We start from the raw sequence: 24,681 nt of genomic DNA, 5'->3' as shown, positions 1-24,681 counted from the left end.
AGACAAAACACCCACAGACATAAAAATCATAAGTAAATTAAATATTCCAAAATCTATTCTTTAAAAAATGCTCACATGATCCAAGCACACACTGAAGATTGCTTTGCATCTTACATCGTGTCCTCTCACTGATTCCTTGGTCCAAAATCCATGGCTTGAATAAAATAAAACACTTCTGAAGTTGTTCCCTGTTCTCTGGCCTCAGGTAACTCCAGTCGGTGAGGCCACACTGAGGGATCTTGCTGTCTTTTGAATCTGAAACACACAGGCAAAACGAAAATAGCAACACGTTAACCTTCCTGTATTTCAGGCCCGCTCTTCTTGTGTCTCATACTAGTGCCATACAGGTCTTTCATTTTATGTAGTGGAGACATTTTTAATTTAAAGATTTGGAAACTTTGAGAATAGATAATCCTCTAAAAATTAAGTTTATCTGTATTTACAAAGCTTCATTTATTTGTTGGTGACAATAGAATAAAAAACTGTCTCTGTAGGCATATAAAGGAATGATCAAGTTAATTCACAATAATTGTTTTAATCCTGGTATATTGAATTGTAGTATCTAACTCTCTGCATTTTCCCAGTCTGAGGTAAGAAAAAAAATCGCTGTGTCGTATATCATAGCTTTGAATCGCAGCGAAATTCTGTCTTCTAGTACTAGCCTCCTATCCATATGACAGATGAGGAGAGATCCAGAAGGTAGCTCCGCCTTCAGCATCTAATTGCCACTGCTTTAAGATAGAAAGCCCATTTTATAAGCAGAGCCATTAGCACCTATTAATTCCTTATCTCTAATAAATTGTCCAGACCAGAATCTAATTGGAGAAGGCACCCAGCATCAGGGGAGAAGAGGACAGGCAGGACAGGACTGAAGGGTAATTGTGATTTAAGAAGTTAGCCACTACTGGTTCTAGATATTCCTTCTGGCTACCATTTCCAAAGATGCCTCTTCTTTGGAGGTAGGGAAATACATCAGCTGGTAAAGTGTTTTCTTGTACAAGCATTAGGATTGTAAGCATCCCAGTACTAAACTAGCAATGGTGGAACACAGAAAGTTCTAATCCCAGTGCTGGGGAGGCTGAGACAGACAGATCCCCTAGGCTTGCCAGTCAGCCATCCTAACCTAAGCAGCAAGACCCAGGCCAAGAGACATTGTCTCAAAAAACAAGGGCATACAGTGCCAGACAAGTGACACAAGAAGTTGACCTCTGGCCTCCACACTTGTGCACAGGAACATGTACACACAAACACTCAGATTTCTTGGGGTCATGCCTCCATGGTTCACCAGAATGCCTCTAGAGTAGAAAAAAAAATATGTCTGTGGTGATGTAGACTAATTATTCTTGCTCCTGAACTGCTGTCTATTCCTGCCTGCCTTTATGCTATTTATCCCTTATCTCCTTGAAGTATCACACCTGGTTCTGCTTTGGGAACAACACATATCTGAGTCACTAAACACCAAATGGGGCTGCCAGCCACAGTGCAGTCCTTCCCGTCAGAAGCATGGAATGGCACTTGAAAGAATTCAGCCCTCTCTAAGACAGAAAAACTGTGCACTTCATCTTCGACACTCTGCTTCATACAGAATTCCAGTGTCAGTGTGTTCTGAAGGGCTCTGGCCAGATGTGACCACTTGCTTATCATGGTCTACTGTCTGCTATATGGCCTCTGGAGATGGAAAGACAACCGTGATTACATTCATATGATATTTGTGTAAATATCTATATCCAGATTTTGTCAAGAGGAAAAAAGGAGGAAAAACATTTTTGAATTGAAAACAAAGTACTTGCTAGCAAAAACATGACGATTCAGCTGTTTTTCGGCAGTAGAGAGATTTCAACAAAGGGCAAAGGGCATTGTGTGTCACGCTCTTCTGGTGTCCAGGCTTTAAGGGGACGCATTATCAGTAAAAAGCAGACGTGAATCACCATTATTAATATTTCCATACACTACCTTCCTTCAGTAGGGCTCAATGTTTTTCATCGATTATCTCATTGATCCTTGAGGGCTTTTGATTACCGTAGGGGGTTCGTAGGACAGAGGGAGTCAACACACCAATGCACATGCTGTAAGTGTTCACAAAATGCTTTTCTACCTAGCATCTTGTTTGAGCCTCACAAGAAGTCTGGGAGGTCTACAGAGGTTATCACGCCTGCTTTATGAAAGAACAGCCTTTGAAAGCCCAGCCTTCTGGCTCCTGCAGTCTGCTTCTTTTCACTACATCCCAAGCACCTCAAGGACAGCAGCTTTCAGTACCACAGTGGTTGTAGATGACGTTCGGGGCAGTTGGCATTCTCTGTTCTTTAACTTCCAAGCATAGAGGCACAGTGTACACTTTGGTGGCATCAGGGAGGAACAGGGAGGGGAGGGGCCTCCTGATGTCCCAGTCCCTCTGTATTTCCTGAAGCCTGACTCCTTACCAAAGGTTTGCAACCCTATTGAAGGTTTTCTGTGTGTCTCCTACCATCTAAACCCAGGTACAATTTTAACCTCTGCAGTTCTCACGGGTCTTCTTCATGTGTCAATTCCAGAGTGTTTCTGGACTTTCTAAACCCATTCTCCTTCCTGACAAGCATTTGGAGTATTTTTCTATCCTTTCTACCTCCTTGTCCCTTTGAAAGGGACATGGGTGTTCATACACATACCCAACTCAGAATGCAGACACTCTATTTGAATAGGTATCATCTTACCCCTGAGGGCCGTCAAAGTTTTTTTACCATAAGAAATAGTGTATGAGTTAGACAGATGGCTCAGCCATTAAAACTGCTTATTGGTGTTTCAGTGGACCCAAGTTTGGTACCCAGCAACCGTATGGCAGCTCACAATCACCTGTGAAACTGGTGGAAACTACCTGTAAAACTCCTGATCCAAGGGCCATAGCACCCTCTTCTTTTGACCTCTGCCTTCTCCTGAATTGACAGGTCATACATATATACATACACTCAGGCATACAAACATATACAGTAACATCAATATTTTAAAAAGAAACTCTGTGCTCATTTCTTCCCTGTTGCACGAGGTTGTGTCATATTTATTGGCTCCTCTGAAAGATTGTTCTCCTACCCTCATTCTCAATCACGCAGACCCTTCAGGAAAAAATAAATTTTGCTCCTCTATTACTTAGTAAGTTTCTTTTACTGTTGTTTCCTCATCTATCCCACTACACTGTGCCCTCCGTGAGGCCACGGCTGTGACCTGATTAATCTTCACATTCACAAGTGCCACGCAGAGTGCCTGGTGTAACCCTCGTTGAACACATGAATGATTAAACAGTGTCAGCAGAGGGCATCTTCAGTGCTGCGGCATAATTTTCCCTTTGTCTTGCTCTATGTTTAGCAAAAGTCCAAATTAGAAGTTCTTGAATTCCTTAACACCTGACTATAGAGAATGTTAAGAAAAAAATGACCAGAGTCCTTTTCTCTCACCCCACCTCCTTTCTGTTTATTATACCGTCGAATCTTTCCTGCTCTGGTTCTATATGCTTCCGCTTGATTAATTATACACTTCCTTCTTTCAACTTGAATGTCTAAACTGACAGTAATTGTTCAGAACTGAATACATGACTTCTAAGAATCCAAGGCTACTGAAAAGGACTAGTTTCATGCTCTAATCTGCTGTCATGATAATCCTCAAGGGGTTGATTCAGTAACTTAGAAGAAGATGCCAGGTCAAAATAAAGTTCAGATCAGTTCCACTAGACAGCCTACAGTTTACACCCAAATTTAAAATTACCTTCATAAAGTTGATTATTTATTTTGTATTATACCCCAGACATTAGAAACTATCTGCAGTAGAGAACTAAATGATTTGTTTTAGTTTTGTGATATTTGTCTGTCTGTCCTCCTTATCTTCCTCCTCCTATGCTTATTATTTTTTTCAATATGTCAAAACTCATTTAAAATATAAAAAGAATTCATTACTAAGACCAGGGTATTGCTCAGTGGTTCAGAGCTAGCATATCAGGTACGAGGCCTTTAGTTTGTACCTCAGCACTAAAATCAAACATATTACAAAACAAGTATAATAACAAATCCAAATAAATTAAAACTCCCACGTTTGTGTGTATGTGTATGTATTAGTACCAACAAACTTTCTGACAGACTCCCAGTCGCTCGCTCTCAACATCTCCCACTTGCCATCTTGAGCCATCTTTAACCCACCAGGGAAGATGAATCTCTGTATGAGGTTTTATGTTTATCCAGGACTATGCCAAGCCTTATTAGGACCTAAATTGTCTTTGACTCCACAGGGCTTAGCCTCCATCATACATAATGACTTCTGCTAAGTGAATGTGTGTGCGCTTCCCTAAAGGACTATCAATTCTCATGGGCATTAGTTGATATGAATGACTTTGCATTGTAACTAAACATGCAATCTCTAGAGACAGACAGTTTAAAATTCTGGTTTAGTTAATTCAAAACTATGTGACCCTGGGGCACATTGTTTAGCCTCTCTATTCTTGAGTTTCTTTATTGACAAAGAACTAATATGTAACACTTACCTCTTTGGGATGTAAGGATTAAATGATGTAATGCACCTGCAAAATGCCTGGCTCCTAGTACAAACTCATTACAGTTGGCTATTGTTGCTGTACTTTCTTAGTCCATTCAGGTTGCTATTGCAGAATACCATACGCTTGATGGCTTATAAACAACTGAAATTTGTTATTCACATACTAAATGTTAGGCGCTTCAATATCAAGGTGCTGGTAGTTTGTCTAGTGAAAGACTAATTCTTGATTCATATAGAATATCCATGTGAATATCTCACATGGTGACAGGTGAGCTAATCTCAATCACAGTTCCTTCCCTCACAGAACCTAATCAAGTCCAAAAGATCCCCCCTCCTAAAACCATCACTATAAAGCTGAAAATTTCAACACAGACGTTTAGGAAAGGGGGAACAAGCATTCACTCATGGAGCTAACTAAGTGTGTTATGTTCTAGTCACTGAGCAGGAAAAGGAAATTCCAAATGTGGTCCACAGCCCTTCCCCCATGACTCAGGGACTATAGAAACTGCTTCATTTCATGTAGGGCAGGCATAGTGGGGCCACTCTCTGAACATGCTGTACCTTCTCTTTTGTTTTCTCCTGCTGAAGGTAACTTCATATCACTTGTAGTCAAGTTCATCTGCCTGACAAATCAGTCCACTTACTTGTTCCTTAGCCTAAACTAGCTAATTCTTCCTTCTTGGTATTTTCTCAGGACAAGTCTCAACCTGGAATTTTCTCTCCATTCTTCTCACAGTCATTTTTTTCTTGTTTCAAAATAAATAAATGATCAATAAACAAACAAATCAATCTCCAAATTAGTCTCATAAGCAATGTTCCTCAGTTGCTAATGTTCAGCAGAATCACCTAAGGAGATGATAGAGTCTACCATTGACTGAGCTCCACTGCAAATTCTAATCAAGATTTCGGATTCTCATTCTGATTTTGGACAGGGCCCAGAAATTTGATTATTTTCAAAACAAGGCCTCTTCCACCCATTACATTTCTATAGGCTCTCAGGATGTTAATGTTTTTGGATCATAGATTGATAAATACTCTTCTATTTTAAAAAAAACTAATTAAAACCCCTTTAGTCAATTCTTTCTTCTTATTTCCTTAAATGTTAACACTTTTAATAAAGTAACACCTTATTAACTCAGCCCCATTATATTGGGATGCTTGATAATTGGGCAGAAGTCAGGCTGCCAAAAAGAAAGGTGGGAGGCAGAAGATGAATCTCCCTTCAAAATGATGAGTAGAGTCAGCCATGCATATTGAGACAGGCGCCAAGTCATTCCTTGCTGATTTATTCATTGACTGAAAGTTCTTTGATTAGTCCACTCAAGACCTCAACTACCATTTTCTTTTACTTGCATTATTTCTCTAGCCCCTACCAAGTCTCCCCACTTGCACTCTTGCAGCCCAGTTATTCTCTTTCCACACAGACATATATGTAACTTTTAAAAATAAAAACCTGGCCTGGAGAGATGGCTAAGTGTTTAAGAACACTTGCTGTTCTTACAGAGAACCAATGTTCATTCTCCAGCACCCGCATAACAGTTCACAACTGCCTGTTACTCCAATTCCTGGAGATCCAATTTCCTCTTTTGGCCTCTTGAGACACCAGGTATACACATGGGGGTGGCTATACGACATGCAGGCAAAAACACATACACATAAAATAAAAATAAAAATTTAAAAATCTGCTAAGTCACTGAATAAAATCTTTCAATTTTTTTTTGTCTCATGAATTTTAAACAACAGACACCATATGACTGTATACAAGGCTTATCAGATACTAGCCTTGCCTATTTCTCAGTTCCTTATTTCAGTCTAATGTTTTATTTTAGATCCACAATTTGAACACCATTCCTCCTGTCACAGAATCTGTGTTTCCTTTTCCATCAAATAAAAATGTTTTTTCTACATTCCTCCTTGTGTTAGGTTTTGTTGTTATGTCAAAATTCAAAGAAAACAACTTAGAGGGAAGAAAGCTTTATTTTGGTTCACTATTTCAGTGCTATCTGTCTACAGTCTGCTTACTCCATCCATGTAGGCATGTGGCGAGGTAGGATATTATGGTACCAAGGAAATATTGCAGACAAAATATGCACTGCCTCATAGTTTCCAGGAAGCAGAAAGAGATAGACAGGAAGGGACCAGGAGCAAGTGGCCCTTCAAACTTATGTCTTCTGTGACTTAGTTTCTCCAAGCAGGTCACACCTCCTAACTACCCACTCTGCCATGAAATCATGAAATGGGGACCAATTCCTTTATGTAGCATCGCTCTTGAGATCCATTCACTTCTCTATGATTGGATCTACCAGCTAGGGCCGGTCTTTGAACATATGAACTGTTTGTGCAATGAATCATCCCCCAAGCCATAAGACTTCTTCACACCTACATTCACACTCTAAGGCAACCTTTCTTTACTTGCCTCATCATTTGAACCTTCTCTCAACTGTCTCTTCCACAGAAATGCTTCCTGGCATCCTACTCTATATCAGCTTCCTTTGCCAAGAGAATCATGGTTCTCTCCTTCAACATACTTCTAGCAGTTTGTGATTAGCCAATTACTATAATGCTATTGTTTGGGGAAAGTCCATTTTTCTTCAAGATGGTAAGCTCCCTGAAAATCTAAAGCATACCTACTTTAGTTTGTTACTATGTGTTCAGTATTTAGCATGCTGACCAGGAGACAGCAAATGCTTAATAAATTCAGTGAATGTTCAAACTGAATTATCTGCTCTTTCTTAGGACAGACCACACTGATTCAAAATTTCTTTTACCTTTCTACAGAGACAATATCATCCCAACTCCCTATGGGGCTGTGTTTGTAGTATGAGCATTAGCATCCCTAGAGTGAAGGCCTTTGTCCAGGAAATACTATTTGGTACATCAAATATATTCTATTTAATATTATTTAAGCATTATACTAGTTCTGTCAGCTGAAAGATGGGGATAAAACAAACAGAACATAAAGTTTTGTACCAAGCAATTATCAGTTTCCTAGAAGCTGCCCAGACACAAGATGGTAATAATGGTATTCTTGTTCAAGTCATTGAGTTAAAGTACAATATTGTCAAACCCTGTTAGCATCAAAGCTAAACATGTAACAATCTTACTTTAAGTTATCCACCCCACTCTTTTTTTATATTTGTGTAATTACAACTTGATGGAGGAGTTACTTTTATTTAATAAAGAAACTGCCTTAGCCCTTTAATAGGACAAAAAATTAGGTAGGTGGGGTAGACAGAACAGAATGCTGGGAGAAAGAAGCCGAGTCAGGAGTCTCCATGATTCTCCCACTCCAGACAGACGCAGGTTAAGATCCTCCCTGGTAAGCCAGCTCGTGGGGCTACACAGAATATTAGAAATGGGTTAGATCAATATGTAAGAGCTAACCAATAAGAGGCTGGAACTAATGGGCCAGGCAGTGTTTAAAAGAATACAATTCCGGTGTAATTATTTCGGGACATAAGCTAGCCATGCGGGCGGCCGGGTGCCGGGGACGCAGCCCTGCCACTCCATATTACAACAACAACTTTTGCTGTAAAATTAAGAAGTTGATAACAAAAAAAAATGTTGCTAGTGATAGGTGACCAATGTGGTCTGACATTCTTTTTTCTTTCCCACACCTTTAATTGCAGCAATTGGGAAGCAGAGACAGATAGAATTCTGTGAGTTTGAGACCAGCCTGGTCTACAGAGTGAGTTCCAGGACAGCTAGGGCTGTTACACAGAGAAACCCTGTCTTAAACACAAAACAAACCAAAATATTTTTATTTTATGTGTATGATTGTTTTGCCTGCATGGATATATGTGTGCCACATGTGTGCAGTGCCCAAGGAGTCAAGAAGAGTACACATGATGCCCAGGTGGTTGTGAGACAGCTTATAGGTGCTGGGAACCGAATCCAGGTAATCTGCACAAGAAGCATGTGCTTTTAACTGCTGAGACATCTCCCCACTCCAGTCTCTTGGTACCTGATGCTCTTCATAATTCTGTTTAGGGTCTGAATTAGCACTGTACAGCAGAGCCACCGAAACATCCAGGAAAGCGTCAGCTCAGGCACACAGATGTCCAGAAGTTAAAAATAGATTAACTGTCTCTGAGTTTGCCAGTCACCACTAAATAATAGATATAAAAAGATTCTAGACATTTGGCCTGGGGGATGCTTTTCAAAGTCTCATGTGAAGACAACAATAGGTTGCTTATGCTTTGACATAGGTAATCTCTACATCAATCCTGTGACCCTGGGCGGATCGCAGCATAACCTGCTAATGCTCCTGTCAGGGCAAACCGTACTGAACTGCTGACAACTCAAATGACTTTCCAGTTCCAAACATTTTAATATCACATGCTAGTCATGTAGCCCATTTTGGGAAATGGATTCCATAGGAAACCCATAAAGGTGATTGCTCTCAGTATTATTTTTGGTAAAAATATCCTGCTATTTGGATTCCTCCTCACCTCCGATTGTGACTGTCTCAACTGGTCCTCTACAAGATGAAATTAGGGATATTCTTCCACATCTGAGATGATGTTGTCAGGATCTGTGGATCTGAGTGACTTAGGTGGTATTCTTTAGAATTGGTAAAGCCCTTTGAAATCAATGCTTTTTCAAATGAGCATGCTTTTGTGTGTGATCTGATCTTTAATTATAACTGGCAAATGGAATAAACATCGAAAAAATTGAGGTTAATACGAAAATGTGAAAAAGGAAATATCCTGTCAAAGTGCTATACTTTGTAAATAATCTCAACCCCGCCCTCTGCTCATTTGCTCAGATTCCCTTTGGTCTCTACCATTAAGAAGCTTACTGGAAATTTCTTCCTTTGTTTAGATTCAGGCTTTGCTTTATACATAATCTTAAGCTTCATCTGTTATATAAAACTATCTTCTTGTTTGTGAAAAGTTCATTTAGAAAATGGAAAGTATTTCTAGAAACAAATCTTTGTTGTCTGTATCTTTTCTTTATACTCCACTGAAATATGTTGCTCGAGCTTGTTTCCTGCTGCTGTGATAAAACAGTCTGACCAAATACAACTTAGGAGAGCAACGGGTTTATTTCGTCTACAGTTTACCATCGAGGAACCTAGAGATGGGAACTAAAGCAGAAACCCTCTGCCTTGTTAGCTACCTTTCTTAGGCCTACTAGCCTAGGGATAGCAACACCCAGAGGGCTTTGCCCTTCTAGAACAATTAGCAATTAAGAAAATGCCTACAGACATAGCAACAGGCCCAAGTAATCTAGACCGTTCTTCTGTTGTTTCCTCCTTCCCCGGGTGACTCTAGATTTGTGTCAAATTGACTGATAGGTGAAGCTAGCTATGACATGTACAGAAAGAGCTTCTAAAATGAGGTAATCAGCAAAGTCAGCTAATGAGTTATTATCTATCCTGGGTGCCCTGCCAGAGCTAATGGTGGATAAACATTGGGTCCAAAGGCAAACTTTACAGGCTGACTAGTGACTTATGAAATGCTCTGGTAGAAGAATTCTTTGCAATCAAGGCTTGAGAAATAACTCAAGTCAGGAAAATGTTTACTTTGCAAGCGCAAAGACCCGAATTTCATCCCTACAGCTTGGTGACACACAGGCCTATAACCTCAGTGCTGTAAGGCAGGAACAGACTGATGCCTGGGACATTTTCTCCAAGAAGACTAGCCTACTTAGTATGTTCCAGACCCACTGGGAGACCCATCTAAAAAAATGTGGATGATGCCTGAAAAACTATAAAGTCATCTGGCTTCCACATTCTCTCTCTCTCTCTCCCCCTCCCTCTCTCTCTCTTGCTCTTTCTCTCCCTCTCTCCCTCTCTCTCTCTCTCTCTCTCTCTCTCTCTCTCTCTCTCTCTCACACACACACACACACACACACACAAATTCTATCTAATCAGATCATCACTCACAGTGAGGTTCTTCTTCAGATTTAAAAAACACCAGCACATTGATCAGAGACAGAATACTCAATAACATTATAGCAGAGCAGAACAGGATAGAGACATAGGATAGCTTACTGTTGCATAATGAGCAGTGGGCAAACTCTTTATTAAGTTTGGATTGTCTGCTTTTTTAATGATAAACTCTCATTAACCAAGATATAAGCTTACCACTAGTCTTTGTAATTTCACTGTATGTAATACATGGATCAATTTTTTAATTTTGTCTGAAGTCTAGTCTTGAATATAGATCAAATAAATGCTAAACTAAGAACTGAGTTGTCCTCATTCCCAGTATGGTCTCATTTGCATGGTAAACTTTATTTCCTATCAGAAAAGTTTTACCCATCAACAAATGTTTTAATATATTTATTTTATTTTTTAAAAAAGAAAAACAAACTATTTTTTTCATTTTACATACCAATTCCAGTTCCCACTCCCTCCCCTCCTCCCATCCCTTCCACCTATCCCTCCATCCCACCCCTAACCACTCCTCAGAGAGGATAATGCACATTGCTTTGAGGAAGGTTCAAGGCCCTCCTTACTATATCTAGGCTTAGCAAGGTATCTATCCAAAAAATGGCTTCCAAAAAGCCAATACAAGCAGTAGGGATAAATCCTGGTCCCACAGCCAGTGGCCCCACAGTCTGCCTCAGCCATACAACTGTCACCCACATTTAGAGGGTCTTGTTTGGTTGTATTGTGATTCCTTCTCTGTCTGGCTGGAGATGGTGAGCTCCCATTAGCTCAGGTAGACTATTTCAGTGGGTGTCCCCATCATGGTCTTGACCTCTTTGCTCATATTCTCACCCTTTACACTCTCCAACTGGACTTTGGGAGCTCAGTCCAGTGCTCTACTACAAGTCTCTGCCTCTGTTTCCATCAGTTTCTGGATGAAGGTTCTATGGTGATATTTAAGATAGTCATCTGACTACAGGGCAAGGCCAGTTTGGGCACTCTTTCCACTATTGCTTAGGGGTCTTAGCTGGGGTCATCCTTGTAGATTCCTGGGAATTTCTCTAGTGCCAGGTTTCTTGCTAGTCCCATAATGGCTCCTTCAATCAAAATATCTCTTTCCTTGCTCTTATCTCTGTCCTTTCTTAATCTTGACTATCCCATTCCCTCAAGTTCTCCTCTCTCACTCTCCTTTTCCCCTCTTCTTCCCCTTCTGCCCTCCCTTGTTCCTCTGTTGTAAAAGCCTGCTTGTTCATTTCCTGGCTGCACAGACTCCCAAAATAATCACTCAGAAACTATATTATTTGTAACACTGTTTGGCCAATAGCTTGAGTGTATTGGTAGCTAGCTCTTACATCTTAATTTAGTCCATCTCCATAATCTGTGCATCACCACGTGGTCATGGTCTACCAGCAAAGTTATCACACATCTGTCTCCAATGGTAGCTCCATGGCTTCTCCTCACTCTGCCTTCTTTTTCCCAGCATTTAATATAGTTTTCCCCACCTACCTATATTCTGCCCTGTGCAGGCCGAAGACAGTTTCTTTATTAAACAATCGTATTCACAGCATACAGAGTGGAATCCCACATCATCTCCCCACCCCCATGCTCCCAATTTTGTCAGGAGATCTTGTCTATTCCCCTTCCCAGGACAAGATTTCCTGACAAAACCATATATAGATCCCATCAACTAATTTTAAATATAGCATTCATAATTGAGATATTATTTCTTCAGATTTACTGCTATTGTCTATATCAACACTATGAGTCTACCATGTGCACAAAGGTCTCCTAATGATTGTAGAGTTTATGAGAGAATGTCTAGATGATATGGTTAAAGTATTTGGTTGTTGAAAATGGCACACTTAGAAAATTAGTTGAAGGAAACTTTCATATGAAAGCCATTGTTCAAAATCCAGGCCATGAAAACCTATGCCCAAGATCACAATTTAATCTTGATACTTCAGCTAGGAAATAGACAGTTTTCAAATACTTAAAATAAATAAGGTTTTAAATAGACTTTGTATGCTCAGAATTTTTAAAATGTATGTCTGTTGGTATTTCTGAACAACATCATGGTTTCTTTAACTTTCTGAGATAATTCCTAAGATTCCATTTTTTTAGCAGTTATAATCCCAGGACAAAGAAACTTTGCCTAAGTTTAACAAAGAAATTTGATGCCTTGATACTGACTTTTCAAACTCAAAACCTTCTAACCCTGAAAAAAAAATGTTAGCGTATCATCATGTCAGAACTGGTAAAATCTATTCCAAGACATTTAAAATACTGGTAGTTTCATCTATCCTACAGAATCAAAGTGGCTTAAAAGAATTTTTGACTGAATTTCTTTGAACCTCTGTGACCACACTTGTAAAATGAGCATGATAAAACCTGCCATGCCCCCCTCACAATCCAAGAACAACTTAGCCCGTCTCTGTCCTTTACCCCAAGGGTAAAATATAAGTTTCAAATGGAACAGCATAGATGCACTTAGAAGAAAGCTACAAGGTATTAACATCATCACTCTTTGTTTTGATTTGAATGATGCCATTACTAGCTGTTCCAAAGAAGCCTCTCGGCTGCATGCATACTGGTTATCTTGATTGGCAAGGCTTATATTTATCACCTTCTCCTGCCAGCACTTTGCATCCTAGGGTTTAGCTCTATGCAAAATAACTGCCAATATTTCTTTTTCAGATTTCTGCTTCCACCTTTGATGGCTACATCTAAATTCATCCAGAGAAAAACTAACATATATCCTCGGCCAAGATGGCAAGTCCTGATTGGTGCTATTCAAGTCTCAACCTCCTCATAAAGAAACAGTGTACTTTATCTGGGAAAACTTTGAGAGATAATCTTGTCTAAAGACTCCCTCATGCCAGCCTGCAAATCAGCTGCATGTAAATTACCTGGGGGCTTGGGAGACATTTTGGTTTTCAGTTTTATTAAACTTTTTATTACAAAAGAATTTAAAGGTAAACAAATGAGAGAATACTACAAAGAACTCCAAGATATTGATCACTCTGCCTCTATAATTAACCATCCATTGTCAACCTTGTATGTTTATATCTCATCCAGCTAGGTTTTTTGAATTATTTTGAAGTTGATGTCATACATAAATATCTCAAAGTACAAAACATATTTTAATTATTTTTGAAATGAAAATTCCTGGAATTCATTTAATTGGTTGAGAAAAGAGACCAAGAATTAAAATTTGTAATAGGCAAAGTGGATATCCAAATTTTGGAAGGCGTACATTTGGTAGTCCTTTTCCCAAGTAGAAAACACAAACCAGAAAAGGGAAGTCACTTGCTGAAGGCTACTTCATTGCTTCACCCCAGAGACTGTTATTCTCAGTAAAGAACTACAGAAATCCGTTTGCAAAAGGCACTATTGGAGTATTGTTTTGACAAGAATGGGCAGGTTTCAGAAGCTAAGGAGCTTCCTGAGATGTCAACTAAGCAGGAGGCTTTCTCAGTCCACATGAAAGTTCCAAGCCTTTCACTGGCTAAACAACTCATCAGGAAGTTAATCACAGACAGTCTTGTGACAGCTCAAGAGAAAAACCAGTTACATAATTTTGAGCCAAATTTGAAACAAGCTTTAATTAAATACTGACCAGGAGGATGGATTTTGGCCAGGTCCACTCCTGAGTTCCCAGGAAATGGCTACAAGTCACACTTTGCAGAGGCAAAATCATGGGGCCACCATATTTCCACTCAGGGGCAAGCATGTATTCTGGTGGATTTCCTGCCTATGTAATTCCCACTTATAGTCAATCAAGCATATCCAGTGCAAATAAACTTGTTTAGGGAGCAAAAATGTGGCCTTGCTATTTCCCATGAACCACAGTCCCCCACATTCCAGGAAGTTATCTGTCCTTGGGCAACTGGGTCTTACAGGTTAACTTTGGCTCTGACAAGAGCTTCCTGAGTTTCAACTAAACAAGGAAGCCATCTCAGCTCCATGCCTTTCATTGACTGAAGTACTCATTGGGAAGTTAATCACAGACAGCCTTTGTGACAACTCATGCATTATGGAACTGGATTCACTCTAAGTTGCCTTAGCTCTTCAATTAAAACTCAGGTTCAAAGGGTAGGGACTTTGTCAGATTTGACGTTATACCACCCCTGTCCCTCCCCCTGACTAAAGCCCACATGGTGTCTTATCACATGTGATGTTTCATCACAGTGCATTCCTTCATGCTGTATGCAACCACATTATTTTACTAATATGCTAAATACGAAAAGTAAGTGTGCCTCGTGCTGTCCCTAAATGTAGGGACATCCATGCGTTGTGATTTAACAAGTCCTATTTAAAAGTCTAAAATAAGAGCATTCCTTCAGTCCATGACATATTGCTTTAGATTGCCTCTTGTCATCTCCTAGACTGTGTGACCTAGAGTGACTATATACAAGTATGTTAACCAAAGAGCTACTTAGTAGGTATCTCCTCAAAGAAATGATCATCTTCATGAAGATGTGCCTTTGATATCATAATGGTTTGGTAAGCATGCTTTGTTTGGTTGTCAGTTTTGTTTTGTTTTTAGAGACAGGGTCTGGAATTTGCAATTTAAGCAGTATAGCCTTGAATGCATAGAGATTTGCAGTCTCCATTCCCAGAGTGCAGAAATTAAAGGCCAGAGTCATCACACACAGTGAAGCATATGTTTGGAGCTCTCCATCCAGGTCGAGAAGCTGGTGAGTACACAGTGAGTGAGAATAATGTACTGGAGTGGGACAGAGCATAGCATAATAGCTAAGAACTCAGGTTCGAGACTAATTAAAATCTCAGTCATTAGCTGGATGTGGTGGCAATGCCTTTAATCCCAACACTTGAGAGGCAGAGGCAGTTGAATCTCTATGAGTTTGAGGCCAACCTGGTCTATAAGGTGAGTTACTGGACAGCCAGAGCTACATAGAGAAACTTGTCTCAAAAAAGAAAAGAAAGAAAGAAATCTTTGTCATTAGTTTTCATAGTTGCAGAAGATGCTATACAGGCTGCTGTGGGGAGAAAAGACATTAGTGATTTTATTCAGTGTTGGACCCTGCATACTACAATACTGATGTACCAAGCAAGATGTGCCCATTGGTGTAATAGAATCATATCTGTTATATGAGAGCTAACAGGGTTCTGATTGGAGTTGAGGACTGCTCCGGAAGACTGAATTTGTGCATGACCAAAAGCCCAATGCTAGGAAGGTCATAGGGTGGAACTGTCTATTGTTATTTTCCTAAATGGCCATGTTTCCAAATTGTACTCTAAATATTTATGTTAACACCCACAGATCTGGGCTGCTCTTAGTCTCAGTCAAGAAGCCATTTGTATGTAATGGTCAGCAGTAAATGCTGACATGTATACCTGGTCAAAGTGCTGAGAGTACTCAGTTTTAATTGGGACATCTTTATCAGTTACCATCACCACTAGTCCAAGGCTGGGAAAACATTGTGAAAGAAGAGGCAGAAAGGATTAAGCACTGGATGAGAAGGAGGGCTGTGAAATACAGTCTTCTGGACTTGGCATGGCCATTGTTAGCATGACCATTGCACACATCACCTCACAGCATCAGTAGTCACCTACAGAAGATCTGTCCAGCCGAAATTCTAGCACAAATGGGGGAGGGTGCTCTCCAGGCTTTACCCATTACTGAGGAGCTATTGGCAGTTGGTGTAGGCTGGAGGAGGGAGATCATTTTCTTTGAATATGTGGCCACTAATGGATAGCCACATACCCATACAATACTGGCAGTATTAAATGGATTTAGTGACTATAAAAAAGGACATAAATTTAGGGAGAATTGGGAAAAGTTGGAGGGGGAAAATAAGGGGAGATTTGAACGTGTTTTATTTATACAAGTATAGGCAGAGACTGCTTGTTCATTCCCAACCACCCAGACCTGAAATAATTACACAGAAACTATATTAATTACAACATTACTTGTCCAATAGCTTAGGCTTCTTATTAACGTAAGTCTTACATCTTAAATTAACCCATTTTTATTATTTTATATTTTATCACGAGGCTCATGGTTTACCAGTAAGGTTCCATCTGGAGTCTGTCTCCTTTGGCAACCTCACGGTGCCTCCTTGACTCTGCCTTCTTTTCTCCTCTATCTCTGCCTTGAGTTCCTGCCTTACTCTATTCTGCCCTGTCATTGACCAAAGCAGCTTTATTCACTAACTAATAAAAGCAACACATATAAAGGACTTTCCACACCGTACAAGTATGAAATTGTCAAGATTAAATAAAAAGTGTTTTTACAAACCTCAGCCATGACTCTTCTGTTACTAGTTGTATGTTATTAGGCACATCTCTATGCCTCACTGTCTTCATTTGAAAGTATAGGATTAATAACAGAACATAGCTTCATGTGTTCATTCAACAAAATTGAGAGCTTCCTGGGTGTTATACACTGGCCATGTTACAGAAAACAAACCAGATAAGGAATCTACAGTCCTGAACAATAAGTTTAATTTTCAAGATTTGTGTTAAAGCTCACATGAATAAAGCACACACACACACACACACACACACACACACACACACTCACACACAAATACCCTGAGCATAAAGGCTTGATCTGGGGAGTATTATAAACATTACTAATCTCTATGACTATTGGAATCTAGTAAGAAGAGTAGACAATACCATAATACCACAGAAAGTGTTTTCGAATTTTCCCAAAACATAGGACACACATATAAAGGCACAGCAAATCTATGGCTTGTATTTCCCCAGCCTATGGGAAGGCTAGAAGCAGCCCATCAAAGAACATTTTATAAATACAGAAAAATCTCCCACAACCAAAAAGATATTATTTCTACATAAAACCACTGCATACAAAAAATGTCCTCTCACTACAGGAGCAAAAAAACAGCATGTTCTTCTACATTTGTTTATTTACTGTGCAATGTGTATCTCTGTGTTAGTGCACATGCCATAACATACATGTAGAATCCAGAAAACAACTTATGGAAGTCAGTTCTCTTTTTCCACTATGTGGGTCCTGAGGATTGAGCTCAGGTGGATCAGATTGGTGATGAGAACCTTTACCTATGGAGCCATGTTATCAACCCCAAGCCAAATAATTACATTGCATGGATATGATAATAGCTAGAACAAGAGAAGTATGACGAGTAGGCTTTTTTGCCTTTGAGATACTAAGTCCATGTATTTTAACGAATACCGTCTGCATATTGCAAGAGGAAAGAGTGAAGGATTTTTGTGACACTCATCAACAGGCCTGACATAGGAAATGAAGAGACCCTGGATTAGGCACAGACCACACCCAAACACCAATTTCCAAGCACAGACCAAGTACAAAGAGATCCTTTAGTAAGTAAGGCAAAGGGACAAGGTGGTTGAATCTGAATCCAGCAGGAATAGCAGCAAATAGTTTTGCAGGTGTTCACTTTAAGGGCAATGGGGAGGTCTGTATTAGAGTCAGCTAGGACGTGTTGGTAAATTCTGACTGGGTATTTAAATTAGGTTAGTCAAAACAATAAATTTTGATTGATGGACCTTGATGTTTTGATAGTTAGACCTTTGTGATCCACCTCAGGAATGAGTCAGTGGCCAAATAAGGGCATAGACCTTGGTGGCTAGCTTTAGGAACAAAATCTAACAGCAAGAAGGAGAAGGGTAAAGAGCAAAACCTGCCTGTCAGCATGTCTGCCATACTAAGCCTGGTGTTGCCATTCTTGGGCCTGTTAGAGCCCTTCAGGAAATGATCGTGTGGGTGGGAATTGGCATATAATTCAATACGTAGCAAACACAGACTTGCTACAAGATGATGGGGATTTGAATAATAATGGAAGAAAAGTATACAGGACTTACCTCAGAAGACAAACCTTGAAAATCTGGGGAGGTACCTTAATGTTGGGCTTCACCCTGGCAAAAGAAAGTTGAAAGCAGAGGGAGCCAATCTGAAAGGCAAAGTAAGGGAACATCACCTAAATATGCAAGAATCATGCCCAGTCTGAGAGATAATTGATCTGGGATAAGAGCACTAACTGTAATCTCCACCTATTACTGTAGCTAATATATTTTTTGCCCTGGTTAACACTAGCTTAATAACCTGGCACAGTCGACCCTGCAGATATCTCCTTGCTTTAGTGACTGCATCTGGGTAGACCTGACATTGGGTGTTTCTACTTCATTCGTACCGTATAAGTGAGGAGTGCTACATCTCATAAGCTACAGTGTCAGGATTAGTTAATACGTAGAGAAACGTCTGAACACATAGAATAGGTTTCTCACTCCAAGGTGCAGACACTTATAAAGATCTGCGTTTCAGAGTCAACACCCAATCATCTTTCAAGTGACTGCTATTTATTCCTACCTATCGTTACTTTATTTGGAAAGCTAATACTCCTGTCAGGCGTATGCATTTATATATTCATGGCTTCAAAATGAAGGACTGTTGAATAAATCTGAAGATGAGTTTTGAACAGGTCTTTTACCTATGTTTCCTTTCTCTTCCTGCAGCTGACTAATGCTGGATTCCAAAGGTCACTTGTCTTTAGCAATTACTCTGAAGCACTACATCCTACCTGCTGCCTTCAAACTCTTCCAGCCTTAAGAGATTTTCTTCTATTTTCTCGGAAATAAATGTGAACTGTCAATTGAATACGCCTAATAAACCTTTCTAATTGATGTTTGAGGGGAGGGTTTTTTTTCCCTCTTATGCATGCTGCCTTTTATCTTGGTCATTGGCCTTGCTGTTTATTGAATGAACACATTATTTGTGCATTCATGAAGCATAAGGAAGTGAGTGAAAGGATGACACTTCACTTTTCCTTTTGTTAAACTGGATAAAGACACCATTAGTGGAGAAAGATTCTTCTGTTCTCATGATTTAAAGCCAGTATATTTTAATAGCTAAATCAAACACAGGCCGAGATGTCAGCTTCAAATGGTCCAGGCTGAACAGTTTGTTGAGAAGCTTGCTTTTGCTCCCCGTGGTCCCTGTTTCAGTGCCAAGACATGCTTGTGATGGTAAGCTGGAACTTACATCCCCTTCCTCACAGTCACAGTGCAGATCACAGGAGGCACAGCAACCACTGTGGTGCATGGGGTGACTAGCATGTAATTTCAAAGCCACCTGAGAAATAAGCTACAGGTTTCAGACAAATAAAAAGAAAAATATGACCCTTACTTCCAATAATACTGAACTGAAGGGCATAAGGGTGAGGTGTAGTCAAATAGTTTGAGTACTTTTCTCCATTGCTTGTCTTTGGGGTGTTTCACCAGAGGGAGTTTTAGTCTAAAAAGTAGAAAAACTTACTTAGAATTACCTCTTAGGTCTAAAACTGCAAAATATGGACCAATGGATCTATGAAGACCTTCATTCATCCCGAGGGTAGGATTGCTACATTTAAGATGTAAAAGTATAGAACACAATCAAATATGAAATTTAGATAAACAATGAGTAATGCTTAGTATAAGTAGGTCATGGAGAGTGCTAAGGGTATACTTATCAGGATTTGGTTGGTAAAAAAGTTGATTTCTTTGGGTATCTGGTATTTACTCTCAAAACAGTATTCATAGTACGAAAGTGAATAAATGTGAGCAGAGAGCTCCCAATTGTTATTATAGCAACATAGCTCATGTATCCATAGAAATGGAGGGTTTGCCTAACAATCATGTACTATGGAAGCATGGTGCCTTTCACAGTGTATATTAAACACGTTTATTCCTCTCCTTCATGACAATAAGAACCCTCAACGTAAATTCCTTTAATACCAAGACATTAGTTTCTTACTATGATGCTCTTCTAGAAGTATTTTTACTTTAAATGAGGTCCAGGAGGAGATCAATGCTTAACCCAAAGAAATTCTTCCCTAATGATAGATTTTCAACTTTGACTGAGCATTGTAAATGCCCTGGGGAGCTTGTTAGAAATATAGATACCAGCATCCCCCTCCCCAAGTTTGATTCTCGGGTAGGATCGAGGCATTTGTATTTTTAACAAGCATCCCTTGAGATTCTGATGCATAGGAAAGTTTAAGGCACATCATTCTAACATATAAGTGCAATGTCAGGGAGCACGAATTGGTGTATCCAGGGAACGATGTACTTCTATCCAACAAGTTACTTGAGAAATTATTATTCTGGCTCATAGACCATTGGTTTGTAACTACCATTATAAACCTTGGAAAGAGAGAAACATACCTTTCTGCTCATCTCAGCAGCAATCAGTGAAATTATGAGTGTTTAATTACCCTAGTAAAGATCATTTAATCAGACATTCCTGTCAGTGCTCTTCAGCCACATTGGACATTGGGCATGACTGGCCCTGAGAGAAGACCGGGACTGCCATGTTGTTCTCCTCATTACATATTATTGTTCAGAGATACTAGAGAGATAAATGAAAGGAGTAAAAGAGTGGGAGCAATGTGTCAAGAAAAGTATTACATAGAAGGTAGGTTATCTTTTGATCCTGGCAGGGTCAAAAGAAACTCACCAAAGAGAAACACAGGAAAAATACAGATTTACAGAGGCTACAGATAGGAGTTTCTCTGCTAGAGACAGAGAAAGACTTAGTTATAGCTTTTCAAGCTAAGATTTCTTCAGAGTAGGGCAGAGATAGAGTGATATAAAAGGAAGGAAAAAGAAATAAAAGTCAAGGGACAGATACACAAACACAAACAGTCACCCTCACAAGGAGAGATCCTAGGAAGGCAGAGAAGGGAGAAATGTGAGGCCAAGTGAGATATAAATCCAGGTTTTAAAGAAAGTAGTCATACTCACCCTTATCGTAGGATGTTCACTGTTGTCAAAACAAGGGATCATGGTGAATCAAAACACCCAATATCCATATACCTTCCCAGAAAAGTAGCTCATGAATGTGGGAGTCTGAGTGGCTAGGAAATGAACACTGCATTTGCTCTTTTTTCATGACATTTGCTTCTTATGAATTGCTGTTTTCAGGGCAAATATTGATTCTCATTGTAAATGTAGGCAGATAAATCATTAATACATTTAATAATTAAGGGGGAATCCTAGTAAGGATTGAGAAGCAAGGAAACCATTTCTCTGAGCTTGATCCAACTCTCCAGGAGTATAACGTATCCTCCCCATTTCATTTTCTTGTTATTATCTGAATCCATCTTCTTGTTGTTATGAGCGCAACCATTAAGTGTAGGTGATTTGGCTTCTGCTTTGGGAGGTGCTGCAGAGCATGCCAGCTTCCTGTAAGACACTGCAGAAAGAGATCAATTTTGCTTCACAGTGCTTAATATCACCTCAAGGTCCTTTCCCTTCTGTTTCTTTTTCCTCTTCCTTTTGAGTTGTACATTCGAATAACCACATGTGTGAGCATTCAAAGGAACACAGCTCAGCGTGGTTCTGTAAAGGTACAGAAGACAATATGGCATTACACATGCTCAATATGCCATTTGGAATTCTCTAGAACTTTGTTGCTTCAAAATCAAATATCTTCAGATACAGGGAAAGTTGTTGCTCAGTCAGAAACATGCAAGTGCCAACTTTGATTTCTTTACTATTTGGCATCCATTTTGCAACCTGGGGGGCTTTTTTTCTGTCTCTCTTTCTTTTCCATTTGTATTTTAGAAAGACAGCTGCTGGAGAGGAATCACTTTGTCTGAGAAAGGGTACCAGGTGACTCTTCTTTTAAAGGGTTGTATTAAACCAAGCTTGGTAGCTCATACCTGTAATCCCAAATCTTGGGAGATAGATTAGGAATTTGAGAGCAACATGGGTTGCATAGTAAGATTTTGTATGGAGTTATAGACATAAAACTTGATGAGAATAGAGTATTCATATCTGCCAGATCCCTCACTCATATAGCTCAAAGGACAAAACAGAACAAAGAAAAAATAGTGAAGGACTTGATCATCTTTCCCCATGCCCAGATACAGTGGAAAGTATCAGTTTGTTCATGTGAATGTAAGTAAGAAGGCCACAAGAGCCAAGTGTGGTGGTGCATGCCTTTAATCCCAGCACTCTAGAGGTAGAGATGGGCAAATTTCTGTGAGTTGGAGGTTTGATCTGCATAGTGAGTTCTAGGACTCTGTATAGAGACCCAATTTCAAAAAAATGAAAATGAAACAAAATAAAACAACAAAAAAGTGAGTCCATGACACTGGTCAACAGATAAAGACATTTGAAGTGTCCTAATGAATACACATTAAAGTGGAAGGAAAAAAACTGACTCCACAAAGTTATCATCTGAACTTCATACAACATAGCCTGATGCAGGCACACATCAGACACACGCACTTGAGCCCACATGCACATACACATGAACAATGTGTGTGTATACATATCTATGGATGCTTATATATATAAAACATATACATATGTAAAACACACATATATTTACATATTGAATGTCCAAAGTGGAAGCTAAAGTACAAAGAATCTTTTATTTCCTTGTCACAAATTTTTCATTCTAAACTAATGAAAGCAGTTCAGAAAATTTCCAAAATTTCCTAGCAGCTTACAGTTAGTATTGCAACGACATTAGCACCTACAGTTCCTGTTTTTGAACACTGTCAAGTGCAGGATCACTTTCTCTGCTACTGCCAAATCTGGTGTCCCTTCTCCTGTACAGGGATGCTCCTTGGGTCTCTTTTTTCCTCCTCATGATCTGAATCAACTACCTCCTCATCCTGCTGCCCTTGTTTGGGGAGAAGAGTTTTTCTTCCACATGGTCACAGCATTTTCAAATGCCCTTCAGGATCCTGAATGATCAGTCATTACAGTTATTTTGTATTCCTTATCTAAAGCAGGCCTACTTCTTTGGGTCAACAATTCTCTAAGGATTAGAGTAATTTTCTCTAGAGAGATCAGAAAATCTTTGAAAAACTTTTAGCGTTTCCAGTTGACTGTAAAAAATAATGTTTAAAAACAAAGGATATGTAAGTACTCACTCTTGTCTCTTTCCTGCAATACTTTCTTCATCAATAAGTCAATCTTTCACCAGTTGTTTATTGGGTCTTTGTGCTAATTACTGGTGAGAAAGGGATGAAAAATGTTCTAGGTTCCTATTTTCACAGAGGTTATTGTTAAGTAGAACAGACAACAGTTTGAAAGTGTGGTAAATGTGACTGAAGAGGTTGCTTTCTTGGTAATATGCTTGTTATGTAAGTGCAAGAATCTGAGTTTACATGCCCAACTCCCAAATAAAACGCAGATGAGGTAATATACATCTGGAACCCCAGCGCTGGAGAGGCAGAGAAAGGTGGATTCCTTGGGCTATCTGAATTGGTGAGTTCTAGGTTGTTTGTTTTAAGATTTATTCATTTTCATATTGTGTGTGGTGGCCCCCATAGCCTCATATATTTGAATGCTTAGTCACCAGAGTGTGGTACTCCTTGAAAGGATTAGAAGGATTAGGAGGAGCAGCCTTGTTGGAGTAGATGTGGCCATGGAGAAAATGTGTCAGTAAGGGTAAGCTTCAAGGTTTCAAAAACCCATGCCTGGCTTGTCTCTCTGTCTTTTTTTGCCTATGGACCAGGATATAGAACTTGCAGTTACTTCCCCAATACCATGTCTGCCTGCATGCTGCCATGCTCCTTGCCCTAACTGATAATGGGCTAACCTCTGAAATTGTAAGCAAGAAGTGATTAAGTGTCTTTGTCAGAGTTGCCTTGGTCATGGTGTCTATTCACAGCAACAGAACACTGACCAAGACAATATGTATGTATTTTTTGACTGCCTATATGTTTATATAGGCACCCATAAATCTAGAAGGTGGCATTAGATCCCCAGAACTGGAGTTACAGATGGTTGTGAGCCACCATTGCATGGATGCTGAAAACCAATCCCAGGGGCTTTGTAGGTATAACAAGTATTGTTAATCTCTAAGCCATTGCTCTGGCGCTATTGTTTGTTTTGGAGAGACCATGTCTAAACACATAAGGTGGATAATGACCAAAAAATTATTCAGTGTTGACCTCTGGCAAGCATGTATACACACACTCACATGTATAGAGATATGCATACAGACACATACCCCAAAGTGTAAGTATTATGTGAAGGTATGCAGTTTGCAACTGAACGTAACAGCCTGATTGAAGAAGTAACAAGAGAAAACATGAAGGAATTTTCTACAAGAAAAAGAAGTGGGGAAGGGTAGAATTATTTCTAGAAGTTGGCAAGCATGAAAGTCAAAGGAAACAAGAGAAAGTGGCAGTTCCACAGAACTGAAGGTAACTTTAGGGAATATTGAATAGAGTATAAAAGGAGGAGTAATCAGAGAAAAACTGGTTCCGAAAGAAAAATCAAAAGGATGGAGAACTTTGTAACAAAGTATTAGTTAATCTTTT

This window comes from Chionomys nivalis, chromosome X (assembly GCF_950005125.1).
Source record: "Chionomys nivalis chromosome X, mChiNiv1.1, whole genome shotgun sequence".
In the NCBI taxonomy this organism is placed as follows: domain Eukaryota; kingdom Metazoa; phylum Chordata; class Mammalia; order Rodentia; family Cricetidae; genus Chionomys; species Chionomys nivalis.
The sequence above is the reverse complement of the archived record's forward strand: the minus strand, read 5'-3'. Positions refer to the sequence as shown.